The sequence below is a fragment of the Fukomys damarensis genome, unplaced genomic scaffold (genome assembly GCF_012274545.1).
Source record: "Fukomys damarensis isolate Sample0158 unplaced genomic scaffold, DMR_v1.0_HiC HiC_scaffold_16, whole genome shotgun sequence".
In the NCBI taxonomy this organism is placed as follows: domain Eukaryota; kingdom Metazoa; phylum Chordata; class Mammalia; order Rodentia; family Bathyergidae; genus Fukomys; species Fukomys damarensis.
The window spans coordinates 26,108,430-26,115,836 of NW_022900928.1; the positions used below are offsets into that span (position 1 = coordinate 26,108,430).

Here is a 7,407-nt window from a genome sequence, read left to right on the forward strand (position 1 = left end):
ATTTATTTGGTACTGCGGATCCAACTTGGAACCTCGTGCTTGTGAGGCGGCAGAACCACTGAGCTAAATCCCTGGTCTTCCACTGCATCTATTTTAAAAGACAAAGAGAAGGATCTCTCTTTACTTCCTCTTGACCTGTCTGCTGGTCTGCTACACACCAGGACCTGTGCATAATCTCCTGTGTGTTAGGTACTGTTCTGGGCGTTAGAAAGTGAACCAGAAAGATCCAGATCTTGCTTTCACAGAGAAGTACAGCAGAAGAGAGAGGAGGAATGGGGTCATAAAATACAATTGTGCTAAGTGCTGGAAAAGAGAAGCGTATGACAGGAAGTTGCGAAATCATTTCAGGAGAGGCTTCTGTGTTAGAGACCTTATAGGCTGAGAGTTCACAGTTGAATAGGAGGAACTGTGTAGACTGAGTAAAAATGCCTGGAGACTGGGAAATAATTTAGTCCTAACAGTCAGAAGGGTAGCAGACAGTGAACAAGAGATATGTGGCAAAACTTCTAATTCAGAAAGGTAAACATGACTAATGTTCTCAAGAGTCTCCTCCTTAGCATTTTTCATTATAAGCATGGACTCCAGAACCAGACAGCCTTGGTTTGAATTCCAGCTCTATCTTGTATTGGTTGTGTTGTTGGGTAAGTTCCATCTTCTCTGTGACCCATTTCATCATCTGGAAAATTAACCCCTCTTTTAAGGTTGTGAAAAAGATTAAATGACTCAATATATGCAAAGCAACTAGAAGAGAGCCTACACATAGTAAGTGCCATTTAACTCCTACTAATTATTATCACTATATAGTTTTATATTTATGTTCTACTCTCTTCACTGTATGATTTAGCATCCTCATGTGTCATTAAAAACTTCTTTGCGAGTACATGCTGTGTAGGCAATGTTTGTAAGAGTATGGAGGAAAGACAAATGCCTCCCTAGTGATGATGTGCTCGCCTCAGAGAAGAGAAGGTGAGGGGACTTTAGATTTACTTCAAACAACTTTTTATTTCTCTCCTGGGAGCAACAACACCAGAGAACAAATCAACCTAAAAAGTACGATACAGAGCCCAACATCAGACCCACGTATGTATCTTCATGTGAGATTTATGACAAGACTGCACTCCAGTTTATCAGAAGTATTTTAAATATACAGGCCGATGAAATAAATAAGTTACAAAAAGAACATTGACCCCTCTCTGCAATTACCAAAATTTAATTTAGGATGAGCTGTAAGACATCATTGTAGAAGCTAAAACAAAGCAATCAAGCTCCTAGAAGAAAATAGATGGAAAAGATTTCATAAACAGGATATTAAAGATTGATAAAGGGTTTTCATTAAAATTAAGAATTTTTGTTCATCAAAAGACACCAGTAGGGGGCCCAGGATTTAGCTTAGGGGCACTGTGCCTGCCTTGCAAGTGCAAGCGAGGTCCTGAGTTTGACCCCTGGTACCTCCTCAAAAAAAAAAAAAAAAACACCAGTATGGGAACAAAGGGAGGCCATGTACTGAAAACAAACATTTGCAATACATACATATCTAAATACCTGACTAAGGAATTATATTAAACTACTTAAATATATATACAAGATATATAGTCATATCAGCATATATACTGATATAAATATATGATAATATATCTGTGCTAGCTTTCTGTTACTACTACAAGTACCTGAAATAATCACCTTATATAGAGAAAAGGTTTACTGAAGCACATGGTTTCAGACATTTCAGTCCATGATGAGTTAGTCCCGTTGTTTTGGGTGGCATGTCATAGTCGGAGTGCATGACAAACAAAATCATCTGCCTCGTGGCAGAAGGCAAGAGGGGCCAAGGCTCCATATTCTCTTTGAGGGCATATTCCCAATGACCTAAAGAGCTCTCATTAGGTCCCACTCTTAAAGTTTCTACCACCTCCCAGTAGCACCATACTGGAGACCAAGCCTTTACCACAGAACTTTGGGGAAGACTTAATATATAAACATTTCTTAATAACAAGAAATAATGAATTACTAATATGATACATGAAAAATACAGATGAATCATAAAGAATTAATGTTAAAAAGTAAAGAAGCCAGTCATTTAAAAATGTACAAATTCTATAATTCCATTTATTTCACATTCAAAAATGGGAAAAACTAATGTATGGTAATAGGCCAGAATACTGTAGTGTTTTGAAGGTATGAGTAACTAATGCTTTTGAGAGGGCACAAGGATGTCTTTTGGGGTGCCAGAAATGCTCTTTATCCTGATCTCTATCCTGACTGTTCCATGGTCATTTATATAAGTAACAAGTTATCAAGCTTAAGATTTGTGCATAAGTTATAGCTCCTCTTTCTAAGTACAACTAAAATCCCTGAAAACTATATGTAAAATAAACAAAAGACTTTGAAAGGTGTACAAAAGAAGGCAGAGCAGATGGGACTTTGGGTGGAAGGAAGGACCCAGTGGTGAGTTTCTTACATTTCCTTTCTACCTTGCATAGCCCAGGCTTGCAGATGAAGAAGCCAGAACTTTAGAAATGCTGATACCCCAAAACCTGCTTGTTGTGGCCAAAGAACCAGGAAAGGGACAGTGTACAAAGACAGAAAACTCTAGACGGTAACTTGCTGTGATTAGCCTAACACCAAGGAAAGAACTATGAACCTCACATCACCACACTTGCCAGCAGGAGTGAGAGATTCCTCCCTTACCTGTAATGAGGCACCCAACTCCCCACCGGTGAAATGTCAGAGAAGGCTGAGTGGGAGCCAGGACTTTCATCCCTGCTGGGTAGTAATGAGGCTGCCTCATCACGGCAGTGGGAATCACCTGGGAGCCTGGCCTTCCAGTCCCACTTCGGTATGAGAAGCCCTCCCTCTTTTCTGTCGTCGAGGCTGGAGCCTGGCTCAGGGGCTCTTCTACCCACACTGGCTAATAATGACGTGTTCCGGCACCCTCTTTCCCTGCAGGAGCCGTGTTACCAAGAAATCCCTCCAGATAAAACCGAAGATTTAAATAAGACCCAGAATCTGATAATACCTTAAATTTCAGGTTTAAATAGAAAGTTATTGAACATATAACATATATACACAATATTGAGGTCGAATATACCATATAGAATAGTATTTGTTATTCTGTGTTTGTTTGGATGCTCAGGTTGTCATAACAAATATCCTAGGTCAGTGATGGCAAATCTTTTGGTTTCCAGTGATACAAACAGCCCACTATGGTGTGCGTGCCATTTGTTTGGTACCATTACCCTAGACTGAAAGCATAGACAAAATAATTATTCCTCACAGTTTTCTAGATTTAGTTCCTGACTACTTTGATTCCTGATGAGGACTCCCTACCTTGGCTTGCAATGACCACCTTCTTACCACCTTCTTACAGGGTCCTCCATGGCCTTTCCTCTGTGCTCACATGGAAGGAGAGATCAAACCGAGGCCCTATCCCCATCTGACACTAATTACCACCCAAAGGTCCCATCTTCAAATGCCATGAGCAACTATGGACAGCTTTGTGACAAATGAAAGAATAGAGAGCTGGGGATTTAGCTCAGTGGCACTGCACCTGCCTCACAAGCACAAGGTCCTGAGATTGATCCCTGGTACGTCCCCCAAAAAAGAATGTCTCAGCAAATAGAAAATATGTATAGAAAATAACCAAATGGAAAATTTAAAATGGAGAAGTACAATAAATGAGCCACTCAGTGGATGACTCAACAGACGAGTGGAAGGGGCAGAGAGAATTGGTGAGCTGGAAAATACAAACTTAGAAATAACTCAATCTGAACAAACTGACTAAACAGACTGAAAAAGATAAGCATAGCCTTAGCAACCTGTGAAAATATAGCTAACAATGTAACATTTGTGTCATGGAGGCCAAGGAAAGGAGAAAGAGGGTAGGGCTTAGGGCCAGGGATTTAGCTCAGTGGTTCCGCCATCTGCCTCCAAGCCCAAGGTCCCAAGTTTGATCCCAGGCATACACATGAAAAAAGAGGGTAGGGCTAAATATACTTGAAGAGATAATGGCTGAGAATTCCCCAAATTTTGCAAGAGACATACATCTACACAGTTAAAAGTTAAGCAAACTCTGTACAGGATAAATCCAAAGGAATTCATATTGACACACTAAAGACAAACTTGAAAAATCAAAGATGAAGGGGAAAAAATGACATATAACATGTAGAGGTAAAACAATTCAAATGACTGTAGATTTCTCATCAGAAGTAATGGAGGCAAAAGAAAGGACTGCAGTTTTTAGTGCTGAAAAAACAAACAAACAAACAAACAAACAAAAAACCAAAAAAAATTGTCAACCCAGAATCTTTTTTTTGTACCAGGGATCCAACTTTGGTCTTTGCACTTGCAAGGCAGGTGGCAGAACCACTGAGCTAAATCCCCAGCCCAACCCAGAATCTTATAACCTGTGAAAACATCCTTCAGAAATGAAGGCGAAATCAAGACACACACAAGCAAAGAAAATTTCTCTCCAGAAGACCTATACTAAAAGAATTACTAAAGGAAGTTTTCTAAACAGGAAAAAAATAAAACAGAATCTTGTAACATCATGAGAAGAAAGATGATAGGGAAAATGTGGATAAATAAAAACAAACTTTCCTCTTGAGTTTTCTAAATTATGTTTCATAGATGCAGCAAAAATTGTAACACTGTCTTATATGCTCTTAAATGCATAGAGAAGAAATATTTCAGACAATTATAAATGGGGAAATAAACAAATTTAATACGTGACAATTTTCTACACGTCACTCAAATTTGTAAAGTGATGAATAGTAGACCGTGATAAGTTATATATGTACATATGCCTGTAATATCTAGAATAACCATCAAAAAAGCTATACAGACTTCTCGCATCCGCAGGTGGGCCAGAATGAAGCCAGACGTAAAAATACCAGAGGTATAGGGGACTCAAGCTGTGGATGGGGGTGCCAAACCTTGGCGAATTCGTTCAGCCAACCGGACTCAGGGAAGGCTCCAGGTGTGAGCAGCATTGGAAAAGATGCCAACATCAGCTACCACGTAGGAAAGAATAGTTTACAAAAATTCCTCAGGGTACCACTACGTGAGAGTCTGCGTAGAATTTCCAGATTATAGAGGGTTTTGTTTTTTGGTACCGGGGATTGAACTCGGGTCATTTTGCTTGCAAGCTAGGCCACCAAACCACTGAGCTAAATCCCCAGCCCCAGATTATAGAGTTGAATTAAATGCGGCACCGTTCAAACAGCTGCTTGTTTCTGCTCTGAAGGACCTGTTTGGGGAGGTTGGTGCTGCTTTCCGCTTAGACGTCCTGACCTGTGAAGAGAAGACCCCATCTTGAGAGTATGTAGCAGTGGTATGGTCAGATTGTGGAGCTCTTAGACCCTGCTAGGATCCTATAAAGGCAAAAAATGTGCTTTCAGAGTGATTTAGGGTTCTCCCTTTCTCCCCGCATTATCCGGTAATAGTAGGGAACTAGTGTTGAAATGAATAGTGTTTAACTTTAGAAACTTTTCATCTGCTACCGAAAGAATTTTTTGATGTTTTGAGGTTTGAAAAAAGAAGCAAGCTTTGAGACGCTGCTCATGAAGTTTGAAGATGCTCTCACGAATACCCAGCCATCGGCTTTGGTGGGTGGGCTTCGGAAGAGAGTCAGCTTGAATCAACCGGTGCTGAACAGACAGCACTTTGAGCACCTGCACGTGAGAGTTGGAGACCAGGTCGAACTCAGCAGCGCCTTCACACAGAGGGATGTAGCTGGCTTCTCAGAATTAACTGGAGATGTTAATCCCTTGCATTTAAATGAAGATTTTGCAAAACACACCAAGTTCGGAAAGACGACTGTTCATGGAGTTTTGATCGAAGGACTAATCTCAGCTCTCTTGGGGGTTAAAATGCCGGGGCTGGGTTGTATGTTTCTTTCTCGGGAAATTAACTTTCTGGCTCCTTTATATATTGGAGAAATTGTTTTGGCTTCTGCAGAAGTGAAAAGACCAAAGTGTTTTGTTGCTTTTACCACAATGTCATGTTCCGTCATAGAAAGTAAAAAAATTATTATGGAAGGCTGGGTTAAAGTCATGCTTGCAGAAGCTCCCCAAATCTGAAATATGTGTTGCAAGTTCAAACACCAGTGGTGTTGTTATTAAAGAAGCACCTGAGGGGGAAAAAGCTATACAAAGATATAGTACACTCAAAAACACCAGAGACAGGGCTGGGGATTTAGCTCAGCGGTTCGATGGCCTGCCTTGCAAGCACAAGGACCTGAGTTCAATCCCCAGTACCAAAAAAAACAAACAAACAAAAAAAAAAACCACCAGAGATACATGAAAATAGAACTCTAGAAAGTGTTCAAAAGGCACACACACACACACACACACACACACACAGGCCAAAAAAAACAGAAATAAGAAAGGCAGACTAAATACATTAAATATAGTTTAAATATACCAATTAAAATACACAAATAGGCAGAGTAGGTTATGAAACGTAATTATATGCCAGCTATAAGAAAATCACTTCTGTGGGAAGCCAGCCATGGCCCACTGGCTTTTTGAAAGATAACATTTGTTCCTTTTTAAGGACTGCTCGTGTTAAACTTGTTTTGACCCTGCACCGGAGAAATTCGGACAGCCAAAGATCTGTAGGAGTCAGGTGCTTCCTGTTAAAAATCTGATGTTATCTATAGGAGTCAGGTGTTGTAACTCCATTTTGTTAAGTTCCTCCACCTATTGTGGGAATCATGATTATTAGTTGCAAGTGTTGTTAATTTGTTTTTCTAGAGCCTGCTTTCTCTTGCCCGTGTGAACCCTCGTTCCCGTGGAGCAGGTGTTGAGGTTACTATGGTAATCCTAGCCCATAATAGTTCGGTCTTTTCCTTTAAAAGGCTGATGCCTGCCTGCAATAAACGTCGCCTTGATCAGACTCTTGGCGTCCTTCTGTTCTTTCTGCCCCATCTCCACCCCTCTGCTCTTTCAGGTTTGAGGCACTGCTGGACAGTGCTCTGCGTCGCCGGTTCGCGACACACTTCAAATATAACGATACAGGCAAGTTGAAAGTAAATGGATGGAGAAAAGAGATTTCAGAAGAAATCAGGAATAGCTGTAGTAATCTCTGATAAAGTAGCCTTCCGAGCAGAGGAAACTACTAGAGACTGAGAAGGTCAGGAGAGTTCTACATCGCAGCAGACCAGTCTTTCAAAATTCTCAGGGTCGTAAAGAACAAGTACAGTCAGAGAAAGTGAAACAGCCAGCTGGGGTCTACAGAAACATGACAACTGAGTGTATTGGAGTATACTGATTGGGATCATTAGGTGAAAATTAGAGGAAATTATGGAAATCGAAATAAACTATGTACCTTAGTTCACAATGTATCAATATGCATTCATTAAGTGTAACAAATATACCATAGTGACAAAAGGTTCTCATAATAGAAGAA

The 7,407-nt window shown here is 40.4% G+C and overlaps 2 pseudogenes; both read left to right on the top strand.

The window, feature by feature from the left end:
* Positions 1 to 4,996: 4,996 nt before the first annotated feature.
* Positions 4,997 to 5,463, top strand: LOC104847773 (annotated as a pseudogene).
* A 108-nt stretch (positions 5,464 to 5,571) lies between these two features.
* On the top strand, positions 5,572 to 6,077 carry LOC117286260 (annotated as a pseudogene).
* Positions 6,078 to 7,407: the final 1,330 nt, after the last annotated feature.